Source organism: Zonotrichia albicollis, chromosome 8, assembly GCF_047830755.1.
Source record: "Zonotrichia albicollis isolate bZonAlb1 chromosome 8, bZonAlb1.hap1, whole genome shotgun sequence".
Classification (NCBI taxonomy): Eukaryota; Metazoa; Chordata; class Aves; order Passeriformes; family Passerellidae; genus Zonotrichia; species Zonotrichia albicollis.
The window spans coordinates 43,059,717-43,078,446 of NC_133826.1; the positions used below are offsets into that span (position 1 = coordinate 43,059,717).

At 48.4% G+C, this 18,730-nt stretch overlaps 1 pseudogene; it reads right to left on the reverse strand.

Moving 5' to 3' along the window:
• Positions 1-1,114: 1,114 nt before the first annotated feature.
• On the reverse strand, positions 1,115-11,963 carry LOC141729969 (serine/threonine-protein kinase pim-1-like; annotated as a pseudogene).
• Positions 11,964-18,730: the final 6,767 nt, after the last annotated feature.

Sequence of the window (18,730 nt, forward strand, 5' to 3'; positions counted from 1 at the left end):
ACATGCTTTCTATTGAAAGGAAAAAAAAAAAGGAAAAAGCTAAAAAATAGGTAAATTGTAAATGATAAGAATAAAATCCAGGTGTTAGTGCAAAAATATAACATACAGTTAATGAAAAAAACCAAAACATAAAGGCAAATTTACATTCTTTGAATTAAGAGGTAAATGATCTTTTTAAAAAGAGAACTCAGTTATTTACATTGTAAATGTGCTGATGGCATGGATCCATCTTTGTGACCTCAAAAGCCTCTTAAAAGATTTTGGGCTTTGTTTCCAACATTGATATTTGAAAATGTGGTCAAAGCAAGAGGAAATTGCTTAGTGCCCTTCCGGCTCCAAGCAGGACTGGGAATGGAAACTCTGTCAAAGCCCAAATCCTTTAGAAGATGACCTTCCTTCTCAGCCTGGGAATGAGCTGCACATTCCTTTGAAACTGTCAGGGATTTCTTAAAAGACACAAAGTTCCACTTACGGCTTTTTGCTCTGGTTTGGCAGTGCAGAAGGGCAATTCTCCATCCACCAGCTCCAGACTGCACTGCCTCAGGAGCTTGGCCCACTCACCAGCTTTGGCCCACTCGTGGCACTTCTGGAGGAGGAAGAAAGAGCAATTGCACAACTCCAGCCAATCAAGAAGGAAGAATGGGACAGACAAAACAGATCCAGGCGTTCAGCTGGAACTGTGGAGAGTTTGGGTCCTTGCCAGTTGGATGTGTGTCCCCAGCTGCAATCTCTGGGCCTGCAGCAGAGTCTCACTCACCTGCCAAAGCAGAAAGCTCAGGCGCTGTGCTCGCAACAGGCTCGTCTGATGCAGAGCTGTCAGAGCAATGTGAGGGCAGAGCCAGCCTGCTGGGCAGGCCCAGGGCTGAGCCCAGCAGAGCCCTGGCAGAACCCAGAGCAGCCTCAGCACCCGCAGAGCCCGGCTGCAAGGAGAGAAAGCAGAAACCGCCCGTCAGCTGAGGGCTCCTGTGCCCTTGTGCCAAGGCCTGCGGTGCCCAGGCCATGCTGGCTGTGCCCAGAGCTGTGCCCAGAGCTGCCCATCCCTGCTGCCTTTGGCAGCAGAGCAGGAGGGCAGGACGTGTGCCCAGCCTGCAGCCAGCTAGGACACATCCAGCCCTCAGCAGCTGCCCAGAGCCAAAATGCAGCTGGGCAGCCGACTGAAGAATGAGTTGCATCTGCCCCAGCAAAGGGGGAACCTTTGGTGCCCGGCCAGGCTGTGCCATGCCCAGATCAGAGAGCATCCCCCTGTCTGTGGACTCACCTGCAAATTGGGCCTGGAGCCTGGCTTTGAACAAGATACCAGAATCCAAGTCCATCATCTTCAGCTGGCCAGGCTGGGAAGAGATTGTCATCCTTGAGGTTGTCCTTGGTGTCTCCAGCAGCAGCCCCACCTGGAACAGCTTCTCCAGGGGCTCCTTCTCCTGCCCTGGGGCCAGACCAGGCTCTCAGGGCTCTGCCCAGGGCCCCAGCCATCCATGAACAGGACAAACAAAACCAGGGGGATGGTGGCCACCAGTGCTTGCCACATCAGGTCTGCAGCTCAGCTCCAGCCCAAGAGCTGCGTGTTCCCTTCTGCTGACCCCTGCTCAGAGCTACAGGCAGGACAAAACCAGCTTGGTTTGCTTTGACACTGATTGCCAAGAGATGCATGGAGCTGGTACCTGCCAGGCCCCTGGATCCAACTGTGCACGTGGATCTCTTCAGTCTTCTAGGGCAGGGAAACATCCTTCACCCAAGGATGACAGAAAAGATCTTCTAAGGATGGCCTGTCCGAGGGTTGCATGGACAAACACCTCTTAATTACATCTTGGCACGCTGGGGAGAGAAACCAGAAATCACCAGTCAGTTGGAGAAGTTGTCCCCCTGTTCCCATGCCCAGGTCATGCTGGGTGTGCCCAGAGCTGGGCCTAAACTTCCCCATGGATACTCTGTTTGGAGGAGAGCAGGAGAGCAGGACATGTGCCACCTCCTCAGCAGCTGCCAGAGTGGGATGCCCATGAGCCTGCTGCTGTCTCCCAGCACTGGTATTGCCCCGTGCCCAGAGATGAGGATCCACCTTGAGAGAGCCATCGTGGGAACAAGATCCGCCCCCGGATGATCTCCTGGCCCCTCCTGAACGGGTGCTTCCCCATGACCAGGTGGCACAGCAGGAGGCCCAGGGACCAGATCGTGGCTGCCTCGCCGTGGTAGCGCTGGTGCTGGATCCACTCTGGTGGGCTGTAGGACAGGGTTCCTGTGGAACACACACACAGCTCAGCAGGGGGATGCTGCTGCTCCCAGACCCTGGCCCCAGCATCCCTGGGCATGTTGGGGGCTGCCCCAGAGGCACACGGGGTGAGCGCTGCCCTCTCGCCAGCACTTGGGTCTTGTGCACAAACTCAGGGCTGGAAAAGAAGCCACTGGTCCTGGAAGAGGGCAGAAGAAACCCTAGGAAGGCCCAACCATGACACACAAAGGAAAACTCCACCCAGTAGTGGAGAAAACCCACACTCTCCCCACCTGTATGGTCCCCAAAAATCTTAGTAAGCCAAGGCAAACAAGGGGAGTGGAGCAGTCCAGCCCTTCCTCACCTGCACACCAAACCATCCGGGGCACGCGGTCAGGCCTCCCTCTCTGCTACCCCCATGGGGGTTTGTGTCGGGCTGGCTGCCCCAGCTCCAGCCCCAGCCCAGGCCACAGTGGGTGCTGAAGGCTGTCAGCAGGGCTGGGAGCTGGCCCCCCTCACACCCCACCCAAATCAACTCGGCTCTAGCACCAATCCCATCCCGGCTGCAATAGGGGAAGGCCCCAGTGCTGCACCCAGGCTGGGCCCTGAGATGCCCAGGAGCACCCCCTGCGAGGGCTCACCTGCAAACTGGGTGTAGGCTGTGTCTTGGAGGAAGGCGCCACAGCCAAAGTCGATCAGTTTCAGCTGCCCGCTGGCCAGGTCGAGCAGGATATTCTCGGGCTTAATGTCCCGGTGCAGGACCCCGCAGCTGGTGCAGTGCCGCACGGCCTCCAGCACCTGGCGGAACAGCGCCCGCGCCTCCTCCTCTGGCAGGAACCCTCGCTCCGCCAGGAAACCCGAGAGCTCCTGGCACCGCTCCGGACGCTCCAGCACCAGCAGGAAGCTGTCGGGGAGCTCCAGCCACTCCAGGAGCTGAATGACACCGCCATAGCCACGGGACACCTTGACCAGCAGCACGATCTCCAGGGGTGCGCTGGTGCCGTCGGGCTGCGTGAGGAGTACGATGCTGTTAGTGGGGCCGAGGCCGTGCCAGGCCTGGGGAAGCCCTCAGCCAGCCCGGGATGCTCTGCACGCCCCGCTCACCCCATGCCCGCTCTCCCCGCAGGGCTCACGGCGGCTCCCACCGTGCCGGGCCCCGGCTCCTCGCCGCCCGGCACGGCCCGGCTGTAGCCGCTGGCCCTGCTCACTCACCAGCTCGCCCCAGTGCCGGATGCGATCCCGCGGCACGCGTTTGATGGCCACCTGCGAGCGAGGGAGAGCAGCGGGCTCAGCTCGCCGCCTGTCCCGCTGCGCCCCGACCCATCCTCCTCCTCCATCCCCTCCGCCTCCGCCCGCCGCCGGCCCCGCCGCTCACCGGGGCGTCGTCCGAGAGCCGCGTGGCCGCGAAGACGCTGCCGAAGCCGCCGCGGCCCAGCAGCGAACCCAGCCGGTACCGCTCCTGCAGGGCCTCCTGCGCCTTCCCTGCGGGCGGGACACGGCTGTCAGCGCTCGGCCCGGGGCCAGCCACGGCCCCCGAGCGCCCCTCACCTGCCCCGGGCCCGGCATCCCCACCTGCCCGGGGCCCCGGCGGCTTGGGGCCGGAGGCCGCGCTGCCGAGCGGCGGAGCTCGGGCCGGGGAATCCGCAGCGGAGGCGGCGGGAGCGGCCGCGCCACGTGTGCTCCGCGGGCCCCGGGAGGAACCGGGGCCGGGGCCGGGGTCGGGACTGGACCCTGCCTCGGGTCCGGAGCCGGGCTCGGGCCAGGCGGAGCCGAAGGGCGGCGATGCCGCCCCCGCACCAGCCACTGATGCCCGCCCAGCAGCGCCACCGCCAGTACGGCCAGAGCCGGGCGGAGGCGAGACCGCGGCGGGACGGCCGGGGCCGGGCACGGGGCAGCCCCGCCCGGGGCCGGGGGCGGGCCGGGGGCATGGCCCGGCCCTGCAGGGGAGAGGGAGGCGGGGAGAGGAGAGGGACGCCGGGCAAGGGACTCTGAGAGAGCGGTGAGGGACAACGGGAAAGGGAGAGAAAGAGAAAGAAAGAGAGAAAGAGAAAGAAAAGGAGAAAGACTATTCAAAAGTATCTGGTTTTGCTGCTTCTGCCGCCACTGCCGCCGCCGCTGCTGCCGCCGCTGCTGCTGCCGCCGCTGCCGCCGCTGCAACTGAAGCACCGGGGCCGTTCGTCCCCGTGTCCGTTCCCCGCTCGCCCCACGAGCTCCACGTTCGAGCCCCGCGTGCCCCGGGGAAAGCCCCTCCGTCTGTCCAAACACGGGAACTTTGCAGCCTTGAGCCCACATGCAGAGCCCTGACTCCTGCACACTGGCACAGCGATCCCCTCCCTCGCTGCTGGGCGTTGTCCTTGCTGAGGGGCAAACACTGTCGGGCCACCTTCCCTTGGGGTAGGATTCCTACCTGAGCCCAGCACTGCACTGACACCTCCAGTGTTGCCTTCCAGTAAAAACAGGGAAAGGAAAACTCTGTGTGGCTCATGGTATTTTAGAGTGTCTAAAAATCACTAAGTCATCGATCCTAGAGGTGAGGTGCATCTGGAATTACTGGGATAGAGATGCAGTGCAACATGGAAAAGAGGAGCATAGAAATAAATAGAGGAAAACATCTTGGATTGTTTCTTTCATTTTCATTTCCTTCTGGAAAGCTGTTTCAGTTTTCCAGGAATCTTCTCCTGTCTGCTCTTTCCAAGAATCTGTCATGGAGAGCAAGGTCGAGCTTCGGTCACAAGATTTGCCACCAGGAAATTATGCCACTGGTGAAATTTTCATTGTGACTGTTTGTGCTGGTTTAGGGCAAATTTTGGGAGGAATTCTCCAAAAGGGGTCCGTCTAGAAAGCAAGTTCAAGCGGCTTGTCCCCCTATTATTTCAGGAAACAACTTCCCTTGAGAAAAGTGAAAAAACCCAGTTTATTTCACAAGTAAAGTATTCACAAGTATGAAAAATCAATAATATTAAATAAGACCTCTGACAGTGCTGAAGAGATGGCAAATTCAAAAAGTTCTTTTTGTGGGTTGTAGTTGGCTCACTCGGTCTCTCCTGAGTCCCTCTGGTGCTGGAATGCAGCGTCTCAGAGCTCGGTGGGCCACAGGTGTGAGCTGCTGCCAGTGTTTTTCTGGGTTTTCAGTCCAGAGCAGGTTTAAACAATTCCAAGAAAAAGGAAAGTCACAGTCCAAAGGAACTTCTCTGCCTAAGCTAGCTAAAACCAAATTGCTAGACCTGGGCTCTGAAGGCATCGGGAAATTTCCAAATCTGGGCACTGGCGGTCCCAGCAAACACCAGAGATGGATGGTGCTGGAGCCAGAACCTGCAAATTTCAAAAATTATGGCTTTCTGTGCCAGCAAATCACTGGACTTGGGCTGTGCTGGCACCAGGTATTTTCCAAATCTGGGTACTGGGGCAGCAAACACAAGATGTGGTCGGTGCCAGACCCAGTAGCAGAAAGTTGCTGGGTTTTGGCTTTCTGTGCCAGAAAATTGCTGCACTTGGGCAATTTCCCGGCACTGGCAAATTTCCAGATCTGGTCACTTGCACAGCAAACACCAGACCTGGGTGGTGCTGATGGCAGCACTGGGAAGCTGCTGGGTTCTGGCTTTCTTTGCCAGAAAATTGCTGCATTTGGGTTGTGCTGGCACTGAGAAATTGCCAAATATTAACTTTCTGTGCCAGGAAGTTGCTGGAATTATGCTGTGCAGGCATCTGAAAAATTCCGGATCTGGGCACTGACGGTGTCAGCAAACACGAGATCGAAATAGTGTAGGCACCAGGTATTTGCCTGGTTTTGCTTTCTTTGCCAGCAAATTGCTGCACTTGGGCTGTGTTGGAATAAGAAATGTTCAGGCTGGGGTACGGGCAGTGGCAGCAAACACCAGATCTTGGCATTGCTGGTGCCGGCAGCAGAAATTGACAGATTTTGGCTTTCTTTACCAGAAAGTTGCTGGACTTGGCTCTGCCAGAACAAGGGAATTTCCAGATCTGGGCACTGGTGGTGGCAGCGAACACCAGACCTGGGCGGTGCCAGACCCAGTAATGTTGGAAATGAATTTGTAGAGAATTTTTAAGGTTTGATAGAAGGTTTCTATAGTATGTATACAAGTGTCACGATCTGTCCTTATGAACGGGTTTTGTGGTGGTTTGTGGGTTGATCTCAGAGTGCAAAAAACACCGACACGGTACAGGGAGTTGCTGCTATAACCAAAACAAATGTACCTTTATTGAATAACCACAGCAAAACGCATTGAGGAGGAACTGGGGGAAAAGGGAAAAATAAGGACAAAGAGGGAGGAAGAGAAAGGAAGGTATAGAGCTACCAACTGTTTTACTAGGCCAGGACTAGAGCCAGAGCTAAGCAAACTCATGCAGCCAGGTGACATTCTGTAACATCAGAAGCGGGCAACCATGAGGACTTGGCTGCCAAAAGGTGACAGTTTGTACTGAGCCCAGAAGTGATTTTCCCTAGGGCAAAGCAAATTGAAATGAGAAATTTAAAAGCTTCAAATGACTATGAAAGGAAACGGCAGAATAATTTCTGGAAGGGCAGCATTGTCAATGATCATGCAGCCCACGAACAGCTGGGGCTGAATCCAGAATTGCTTCTTCCAGCTGTGCAGGAATTGATTCCACTGGCAAGCACTGGTCCATGGGAACAAATGATCCCCTAGCTCTGGGCTGAATGGCAGCCAGGCTGCAGTGCAGATTTGAGGAGTCCTTGTCACTTGTTATTGGCCTCCCAGTGCACTCATCCTTCTGCAAACAAGGTGCAAACAACACAGCTGCACTGCTGTCCTGGGTAAATATACGTACAGGTGATTGCCAAAGCAGTGCATCATTTCCCAGTGAAATACATGACCTCTTCTCACCTATGGAATTGTGACTGAAGACACCTGTGAGCCAGATCTGTGGGAGATTGCAAAGGAGCAAAGCTTTGGGATTTGGGCACACTTCTCTTGGTTTCTTTTTTCAGGCCTTTGGTGAGCACAGAACACACCTAGGTAGAAAACCTTTAACTAGACAGGATCTTTTGGATCCATTGTCCCCCAAACAGGTCAACAGGTGACTCTGTTGTAATGCCAAGTAACAAAGAGCAGCACAAATGACACAAAGAAAACATGGCCAAAGAGGAAGAGGAGAAGCCCAATGAGGAAAGGATGTGGTGAGACACTGGCACATTGAGTGAGCTGCACTCCCATAATCTCTAGGCAAGCAGGTCCTGGTCTCATATTCTCCTCTTGGTTTATTTAAATTTTATTTTTTTAATTTACTTTTTTTCACCATCAAAATAAAATATATCCAATTAAAAATATGTCATGAAATTTTAAAGATACAATCAAAACACAATAATTCAAAACTACATCCAAAGATCAGAACATATGTATAGCTATGTTACAACATATGTAACTATCAAGCCTAACGCATCAATCCTATTCTTCAAACACTCTCCATACAGGCGGCAGCTTCTTCCTGAGCTTGGAGGAAAGAGAGCTCTTCTGGATGGGAGGTGAGGACTTTGTCGGTGAGGGAACATGGGAAGAGTCTGGAGAAAACTTCTCAGTAGGACTGTAACCAGTCAGATCTGCAAAATGGAGACACAAAGTTTAACAGAGAGGCAAAGTTTAACAGAGGCCACCATGCAAACCTAAAGCATCTGAAGCTCCATAATTCCTTGGACACATTTCCTGGAAATGTCCAAACAGCTGCACAGGGAAACATGCTCCTGCTGGCAGACACTGAGCAGGCCAGAGCACAACCCTGAGCCACTTGCCCAGAGCTGGCACAGGCACAGCCTGGCCTCTGGGCTGCCCTGGGACAGCAGGGAGCCCAGAGCCCTGTGCTCTCCAGGAATGGCTCAGCTGCACATGCACCCTCCTGCTCCTCTGCCTGCCCTACAGCTCAGCAGCCCTGCAGCTCCAGGGGCACTGGCAGCAGCACAGCTCATTGCAGGGACACATGCAGGGCACAGCTGTTCCCTGGCAATGTGCACAGCCTCTCTGGGCTGCCACAAGACCCTTCCTGCCAGCAGAGATTGGCCCAGCTCCCCCCTCACCTCTGTGTGAGGCTGAGCCATGATTTCCCTTCACCTTTTCCTCCATGTGGAGTTGCTTCAGGCCCCTCATGTTAGCGTTCAAAAACACATAATCATGGGGGATTATATGCGGTGCTTTTTATTAAGAGCTCTGGGAATCGGGGTATATTCAACCCAAATCTGACTCCGACCATACATCCGAAATGATCATGTTTTATACTCTATCATTACATAACTTTCATGTTAATTATTAAACTTATATTGTTCTATTGTATACATAAATTTAGCCCCTCTCTGAATTTCCAACATAGTTTCTCACTATTCTTCTTATGGTTATATAATAATTACACTGAATTACTAAACAGTCATCACATCTAACAATTACATAATTTATCATACTGCTTATGCAGGTGCAGTTGATCTGGGAAAGCACAAAACCTAACATTTTAGATTCTATCATTAACTTTTTCCAGAGTTCCACTATCATTCTCCCCCCTTTGAAAGCATTTTCACTTCCCTATAGGTGTAAATGTTTTCACTTGATACAGTCCTTTATTCCTCAGTTCGTACTCGGCTCTTCAAATCTAGGGTTGATGTAAACGTTGTCATGGATGCTGTTACGAACTGGAGAACCAGAAGATGGTGGGCGTGGATCTCATGTTAGTGCCTTTATTATCCTCTGGTTCCAGGATGTTTTCTTCTGTATCTCTCCCTCTAAGATGCTGTAAACTAACCAAATTGCTAAGAATACAATTAGTAAGATTATCACACTCTCAATGATAGATTTAATCCATGAACTCACCATTCCACCCTAATCCTTTAAAGATTTTTCCTAACCAGCTTGTAGCCAAATCCTTTTGCTCTTCTTGTGCTTCATGATCTATTTGTTTCAACTGATTGATGTCATATTCTACATCTGCAGTTACATTTGGGATATGAACACAGCAATGATCAACTTGTCCCTTTAAAAATCCACATACTCCATGCTCTTTCAGGAGTAACATATCTAGGGCTAATCGATTTTGTAAAGTCATTTTTGTGGTGGCTTGTAATTGTATATTTAATTCTTTAAATCCTTCCTGGGTGACTCTTGCCAGTCTACCTACCTGACCTGTAAGTTTGTATAGCATCTCTCTGCTCTTATAGTTTGCTATAGGACCAAGCAATGACTCTAGGGCCCATCCAAATTTCACTCCACCAGAGGGTTCTTGCCAAGTGTCATCTGGATTTTCATTGTCTAGAACTTCTTGTCTTGCTCTTATCTGCAGAAGTTCATGTTTTCCATTAAATGGGGACTTTTTCCAAATTGGACATAAGGTTGGGAGGCCTAAAGTAATCTCCTTTACTTTCCCATCTACAGGCAGATGTGTTGTCCAGGTACCATCACTTGCTGCCCATACAAATTGTCCTGGACCTCAGATTGTAATCCTGGAACACCCTATAATTACTCTGTAATTCACTCTGCCTTGTTTATGTTTGATCCCTCTGCAAGCACAACCAATTTGTAGGGCTATTGCCAGGGGTGGCATCTGTTTTATCTCTTCATCATCTGAAGTGCAGTTATAAGTTTTATTACATGCCCACCAACTTACATTGTCTGCCCTCGTTCTGCTACTAGTGTCAGTGTTCGTTATTGCTGGATCTGTTTCATTCTCGGGGCCTTCCCACTTAGTACACCAAGAGGTGTTTGCCATGTATTGGAATCTTTGAAGAACACTCACAGACCACGCACTGTCCCAAGGCTCTATCTGATCTTTCCTATCCTTGGCCTCACATTCCCATACCAGAGTTGTTTCTGTAACTTGCCTCGATTCGGGTACCAGTTTACATGTAATTGTTTTGTTCTTTTGTATTTCAGGTAGTTTTGATGTTATGATTCCCCAATTTACTGGGTCTCCTGCTGCCTTTGGTATTGGCAGACAGGCAGTTATTCGGCTGGTGTTTTGCATTTTGGCAAAATCTTTGACTAATCCGATCATTACATTCTCAGCCCGAACTGCTTAGAAACCTTTATCACCTGTGTTTCTGTTTGTACCTCTCTCTTCATTCTAGAATGAAGAGTGGTTAGTTGATCATTTTGCGTTCCACAACCCAAAGATATTAATAACCATAACGTTAGCACAATTACTGATAGCATTCTGAAAGCAATTAAACACGTCTTATCTGCAGCCTTTGTTCATTCCAGAGTTTACACAGTCTGTGATCCAAGATGGATTTTCTTCACTCGGGTATGGTGGATCCAGGGTTCCACACCGGCTACTTTGACTGCTGTAAAGGTGGTCAGTAGTACCTGATGGGGTCCACTCCACTTTTCTTTCAGCAGTTCCTCGTTCCAGTTCTTGATGTACACTTTGTCTCCTGGATGTATGTTATGTGCTGGGTTCTCGAGAGTCAGTGGTCTATTTCACACGAGGATACTCCGGAGCCGAGCTAAAGTTTTCCCAAGAGACAGAACATAATTATACACTTCCTGCTTTCCTGTGACATGTACATTAGGGTTAGGCTCAGGAGATTCTTATGGTTTCCCATACAATATCTCATAAGGACTGACTGACATCCCACTCCTAGGCTTTATCCGAATCCTCAACAGTGGTATTGGCAAAGCCTGGGGCCACTGCAATTTGGCTTCTTGGCATATTTTACTGATTTGCCTTTTTAGTGTCTGATTCATCCTCTCTACCTGTCCACTTGACTGGGGTCTCCATGGTGTGTGGAGGTCCCAATTTATCCCCAGCAATCTACTTACCTCTCTTACTACTGTAGCTATGAAATGGGGTCCCCTATCTGATGATACCCCTAGGGGTACCTCGAATCTGGGAATAATCTCCTGTGGTAACCACTTAACTGTTTCCTTTGCTTGGTTCGTGTGACAGGGAAGGGCTCCTGACCACCCAGAGAATGTGCCAACCCCTACTAGCAGGTATTTGTATCCTCGAGTCCTTGGTAGTTCTACAAAATCTACCTGCCAATAGTCTCCTGGCTCTATTCCTATCCGAATTCTTCCTAACTGTGCCTGTCTCCTGGCCACTGGGTTGTTTTTCAAGCAGGTATTACATTTTGACATTACTGATTTTGCCATTGTTAACATCCGTACTGAAATTAAACTCTGCTTTAGTAATTTTACCAATGCCTCTGCTCCCCAGTGACATTTGTTATGTTTAATTTGTAGAGCTTCTCTCATTATCAAGGGGGGTACCACTATTTGTCCTTGTGCAGTCACATACCATCATTCTGAATTCTTTTGTGCATTTAGCAAACATGCCAGTCTCTCATCTTCTACTGAATATTTTGGTTTTGGAGGCAAATTGAATTGGGATACATTAAGCTTCAAAGGTATCAATGCCATTGTTGTTTGTACCTCTCGAGCAACCTGTTGGGCTGCCCAGTCTGCCTTTTGATTTCCCTCACAGATTTTGGAGTTTCCTGGTTGGTGTGCTTTGCAGTATATGATTGCCACTTGTTCAGGTTTTTGTATTGCCTTTATCAATTGCAGGACTGCATCCTGATGTTTAATGTGCGTACCCCGAGAAGATGACAGTCCTCTTTCTTTCCACAGTGCTCCATGTACATGCACCACTCCAAAAGCATATTTTGAGTCAGTCCAGATATTTACCTTTTTCCCTTCACTTAATTCTAGTGCTCTGGTCAAAGCAACCAGTTCTGCCTTCTGGGCAGATGTATTTGATGGTAATGCCTTTGCCTCCACTGCTGTATTGACTGTTGTTACCGCATATCCAGCATATCTGGTTCTGTTTTCCACTAAGCTGCTCCCATCTGTAAACAGCTCCCACTCCGGCTGCTCTAGTGGGACGTCTTTCAGGTCTTCTCTTGCTGAATAGGTGTACCCTATTACTTCTACACAGTCATGTTCTAATGGGCCTTCTTCAGTTGTGGTACCTAGGAACAAAGCTGGATTCAAAAGGTTAGTTGTTTTTAATGTGAAATCATCCTGCTCAGTCAGGACTACCTGGAATTTCATCATCCTGCTGGGAGATTGCCAATGGCCCCCCTTTTGTTCTAAGACAGTGGTTACCATGTGAGGTACATAGACATCTATGTGCCTTCCCATAGTAAGTTTCCTGGCTTCTTGTATCAGGATCACAGTAGCTGCAACTGCCCACAGACATGGGGGCCACCTGGCACTTATGTTGTCGAGTTGTTCGGAAAAGTAGCCCACCGGCCTTTTCCAGCTTCCCAGACAATGTGTCAGGACTCCTAGTGCTAGGCACAGTCTTTCATGTACAAACAGCTGAAAATCTTTAGACAGATCAGGTAACCCTAGTGCTGGAGCAGTTGTCAGTGCTTCCTTTAATTTTAGGAAGGCTTCTTTCTGTGGTTTGCCCCAGGTGAATGGCTTCGTCTTCTGAGCTTCATACAGGGGTTTCACAATCAGTCCATAGTCCATGATCCACAAGCGACACCATCCTGCCATCCCGAGGAAGACTCGCAGCTCACGTAAATTCTGGGGCTCTGGAATAGCACAAATAGCTTGGATACGGTTAGTACCTAGTTTTCGTTGCCCTTGTGAAATTTCACATCCCAGGTAAATCACAGTCTGTTGTGTGATTTGTGCCTTTCCTCTGGATACTTTATAGCCTCCCATTCCCAGTGAATTTAAAATCTCAATGGTTACCTTTATACAGGTTGCTCTTTCTTCTGTAGCAATTAGATTATCAACATACTGCAACAATAAGTATTGGCCTCTTGGTACTTGCCCATTTTGGGTCCAAATCTCTAGTTCCTTTGCCAGTTGGTTTCCGAATAGGGTGGGACTGGTTTTGTATGCTTGTGGGAGTTGTGTCCAGGTGGGCTTGGTCTTTCTTCCGTTCCTTGGGTTTTCCCACTCAAACAGTTTCCTGCTTTCTTTGTCAAGGGGGATGCAGAAAAAGGCATCTTTTAAATCAATTATGGTAAACCATGTATATATCTCCTTTACGGATGTTAGCAATGTATAAGGATTTGTTACTACTGGATAAATGTCCTTTGTTATTTTATTTATTGCTCTCAAATCCTGCACTAATCTATATTCACCATTTGGCTTCTTTACTGGAAATATTGGTGTATTAAATTCTGATTCACATTCTTCTAAAATTCGGTATTTCAAGAATTTCTCAATAATCTTTACTATTCCTTGCCATGCTTCTGGTTTTATGGGATATTGTTTGACTTGTACAGCCCTTGCCCCTTCTTTCAACTCTACATGCACAGGTTGTGCCAATTTAGATTTCCCTGGTATATCTGTCTCCCATACAGAGGGAATCACTGCATCTTCTACCTCCCTAGGGATAGAGGGGACAGGTTTTTCTTTGATCATTAATATCTGTCCCATCTTTGATTCAGTTATTTTCATTATAAGCTCTCCATTTCCAAAGGTTATTACCACATCAAGTTTCGCTAGCAAATCTCTCCCTAAAAGCAGAATTGGACACTCAGGTACATATAAAAATTTGTGTGTTATAACCTTGTTTCCAAAACACAAATCTAGGGGTTGCAGGAAAGGCTGTTTTTCCTCTTTCCCTGTAGCGCCGACTATTGTAGTTTCCTTGTCCCCAATTTGTCCTTGCAAATCATTCAATACAGAAAAAGTAGCTCCCGTATCTATTAGAAATCTGACCTCTTTATGCCCTAACTGTATATTTACAACAGGTTCCTTAACTTGTTCTCCCGGTTCTACGTCTAGTCAACTGGTATACTCCCCCAGGACCATCTCCTTGGTAGCCTGCTGGAACTGATTGCCCTGGTCAAACTGGTTATTCAAACTTGGGCAATTTCACTTCCAATGTCCCACCCCCTTGCAATATGCACACTGATTCAGGCTTAACCCCTGGGTAACTGGTCTCCTTCGCCGACCATTCCTGTTATGCCTCCTGAAATTTGGGTTCCCTCTCCCCTGTATTACTGCCAAAAGATTCTGCTGCTGCCTTTTAATAGCTTCTTTTTCCCGATTGTTATATACCTTCCAAGAAACCTCGAGTAACTTATCCAAATTCCTTAATTCTTCCCCTTCTAATTTTTGCAATTTTCTACGAATGTCATCCTATGATTGACCCAAGAATATGAGAGTGAGCTGAACCTTTGCTTGCTCTGTATCCATTTGGAGGTCTGTATATTTCCTTGCTACCTCCTTAAGCCTCTCCAAAAATGCAGTGGGAGATTCTTTCTTTTCCTGTCGAACCTCATATAGTTTGGACCAATTTATAGTTTTGGGCACAGCATTCTGAACTCCTATTTGGATCCACTCTTGGTATTTCCGTAATCTCTTCATATCGCACAATACATTAGGGTCCCAATTTGGATCCTCAATTGGGAAATTCACATCTAAATTCCCTGTTACCAGCCCATTTCTAATATCTTCTCTTGCCCTCTCTTTGGGTGCCTTAAGTACCATTTCTTTTTCAGTAGAATCCATTAGAGTATCCAATATTACTTGTATGTCATCCCAGTCAGGATTTTGAGTTTTCATAACCATTTTTACTACGCGTGCCACTTTATCAGGATTTTCTTTTTAAGTTCTGGCTGACTGTTTCCAAATGACTAAGTCTACCGGGGAAAAAGGCACTTTTACAAATACTGGCCCTTCCACTCCGACACCTTGTCACAAGAGGGCAATCACAGTCCGTTTTTGTTTCCTTATGCCTTTTCTATGCACAACTGGAGCAAGCTTTGCACGACTCCGGGTTCTATGGGCTATTGGGGTCCCTGATTCATTACCATTGCTATCTTTTTCACTCGCATACCTCTTTCCCCTTTCTATCACAGTTAGGTTTTGTTCATCTTCCGAGGAAGAGGGATTGGGTGATGATGGGAGAGGAGGATAAAGAGGGAAAGGTGTACTAGATGAGACAGGTTCAGGGGTAGGTGGGTGAGGAGCAGGTGGTGGGATAGGGTTAGGTTCTCTTGTTCCTATTGGAGCTACTTCTAAATCAATATCTGTATAATTTTCCCTACTCAAGCTTTCTCTTAACGCCAAGTGTTCTAAACAAGGTTCCTCACAAACCCCACACTGTGCAGATGTTTTAACCATTAATAATCCACATTCATCCTGCCATTCTGGCTTTCCCCGTAAGTAAAAAAAAACAGATCAACATATGGGACTTCATCCCATTTTCCTTCTTGTTTACAAAACTACATTAACCACGAAATAGTGTTATATTGCAGAGTACCGTATTTTGGCCATTTTTCACCGTTCTCCAAAGCATATTCTGGCCACCATGAATTACAATAATCAATCAACTTAGTTTTATGTAATCCTTCCCCAAAGTTACCTTGTTTCCAATGTGCTAATAAGCACCCCAAAGGAGAATTTTGCGGGATAGGGGTGTTACTGCCCAAAATCCCTTTAAGTTTCTCCATTTCAATAATACCACAAATGCCGAACCCTCAACGCTTTCACAATTGTCTTACGGTACGGCGCCTAGGCTTACACCAACAGGAATTCCTTTAGCCCAACCAAGCGTAGCTTTCGCTGTGTCTTATTGGCAGGCATGCAAACCAAAGTAAAAAGCACCTTACCTTTCTCCCGGAGACGTTTGTGAGCGGCGGAAGCAGGTCACGGCCGATGGGCTCCCCGAGAATCCCTCGGTGCCGGCTGGAGCGTGATCGAGTCGCGAACTCGCTCAGCAGCACTCACAAGGCGCCCATCTAGGTTCGCCAAAAGGTTACCGTTCAAAAACACATAATCACGGGGGATTATATGCGGTGCTTTTTATTAAGAGCTCTGGGAATCGGGGTATATTCAACCCAAATCTGACTCCAACCATACATCCGAAATGATCATGTTTTATACTCTGTTGTTACATAACTTTCATGTTTATTTTTAAACTTATATTGTTCTATTGTATACATAAATTTAGCCCCTCTCTGAATTTCCAACAGAGTTTCTCACTATTCTTCTTATGGTTATATAATATTACATTTAATTACTAAACAATCATCACATCTAACAATTATATAATTTATCACACTGCTTACGCAGATGCAGTTGATCTGGGAAAGCACAAAGCCTAACATTTTAGATTCTATCATTAACTTTTTCCAGGGTTCCACTATCACCCATGCCATGACTAGGAAATGTGACGGAGAGAGCAGGGGCAGATGCACCCCCTTCCTTAGGATTTTGTCATTTTTTGCACAGCACAAAAGGCAAATCCAGAGGTGTCCAACTCAGCGCTTCCTCAGCCTTCTGGAGAACATCTCCCCTTCACCAGCCCAGCATTTGGGAGAGGTTTCCCTGCACATGTGGAGGCTTGCTGGCAGCACATTCCTTCAGCTGGGTGCCCATCACCTTGCAGAGGGCAGAGGCCAGCTTGGTGGCCACGGTGCGGACGTTGGCGCTCCGCACAGGCAGCGCCTTGTTCCCCAGGCAGGACCAGAGCACGGGCAGGGCGTCGCGCTGGGCGACTTCAGGGCTTCTGGCATGAACCCCCTGCACAGGCACTGCTGGGATAGAGACACAGCTCCTTACCCACCAGCCTCACTGCAAACAAGGATCTGCCTCTGCTTCTGCTTCTTGCCAGCCTCTCTGGCCAAGAGCAGCAAAACAGCACCAAGAGCCCCTTGGTCCAGAAACGGGCAAAGCAGCTGAGCATCCTGGAAACAGAACCACCAACCCCTCAGCACTAATTGCTCCAACCAGAGCCTTGTCCCTGTGGCAGACTTCCTACCTTTACTAAATTATTTCACAATCTTTTTCTGCATGAACAATGAATGAAATGTCCAATTGCCTTTGATTTCCATTAAGAAGTTGTCTAAACCCACACTGAAGATTTGGAAATGCACCATAGAGAGGAAATGGAGAGATTTCTAATAAAAGAGATTATTCCGTTTTTGTAACTTTGATGCCAAGTGCCAAATGTCTAATCTGGCTCTTCCCTGTGCTCAGTGGCACACAGCAAAGGGCAGGGCTAGAACACACCTCAAAACTCCAGCCCACCAGAGATGGCTGCTGCCTGACAGCTGGATGAGAAACATCAGTGACCAGCTGGGGTCTTTGGCAGAATGCTTTTGGGGCTTCCAACAAAGAGCTGTTTCAAATCTCAGGGTGTCTTAGATAATTACCCAGACCCCACTGCCTTTGCATTTGGGTATCTTCACATTTTAATGCCACTTCCCCTCCGAATGGTAATGGCATTTTTTTTTATAATATTCACTGAAATAGGGCATAGAGAAAGAAAAATGCTACACAGGGGATTGAAATGTAACCAAAATACGAGTGTTTTCTCACATTGTCCCTGAAATATCTCGGCCCATTTTCTGAACTGAACTGTATCAAACACAGACAAATATTTACTACCAACAGGTTTCTTGCTTGGCAGATTTGGTTGAGAGAAAAAAACCTGAAATGCTCTGGAGACCATTCTTATTTTCTGATCAGACAAAATGTTATCTAGTAGGCATTTAATATTCTGTGGTGGAAGAGACTTCATTTTCTCTATGCTGTTAATCCACCAGCAGTCATCAACATTGAAACATTGAAGGAGCTCCTGCAAGTAACCAAAACCAATTCTGCTATACAAGAAAGGGTTATAGTACCCATTTTAAAATGGAAATTCATTTGAGTTTAAATGCAATTAAAGACATCGGTGACTACTGAACGTGAGGAACAGCTCTCTGTTCCTACTAAATCTAAGAGAGAACATCTGCTTTTTCTAAAGCAGCCCTAATTTATGGTTAATTCCTTTGTTTGTAAAAGAGATCAAAAGAACTGCTAAACTAAATTCCCTATTGCTGGAGATCTACTTTATTCAAATGCTCTTTAAGGACCTTTGACATTCCCAATTGCTGAACATGCCCTTTTGAGATTCCTAATGAAGACACAAAGTGTATTAAACCTTGCATTCAAAGATGTTGGCATAATTAGCAATGGATTTAGCCCCAGTTAAAGCAAGGCTATCAATCATCTTCTCTGCTATATATTGGGATTATAATGTTTCCATTCCTTGGCTCTTGCTGACACAGCAAGCTGCTCTGAGGAATCAATTATCAGCTGCATTTGTAGCATTTTGGACAGCGCTGGCCCAGGCAGACACTGTTTGCACACCCTGAAAGGCTCAGTCCAAGGCCACTCTGACAGCACAGGCAGGGAGCCTCAGCACTCTGCTTCTGTCCCTGTGCCCCAGAGGCTGCCTTGCACTAAACCCGTGCCTCTGAATCCTCTGTTGAGTTCTGGCCTAAGCTGTGACCCCAGGCCCTGCACAGTTCAGCCTCAAAACTTTCCAAGACAAAACCAAGAATTTGTCTTGGACAAAACAAACTGATGCCCTGAAACAGCATTTGCCACCATTTCCCCTCAAAGATCACAGATGTCCCTGAGCTTCCCAGAGAGGAGCCAGCTGGGGCATTTTTAGCCCTCCCTTTGCTGGAGGTGGTTCTGAGATGCCCCAGTGAGAGCTCAGCCCCAGGCCGAGCGCTGCCCCCATCTCAGATGCTGCCCAGCTCTGCAGCAGCCAGGGAAAACCTGCCAAACCCACCTGCCTTGGCTATGGGGTAGCAGGGACAAG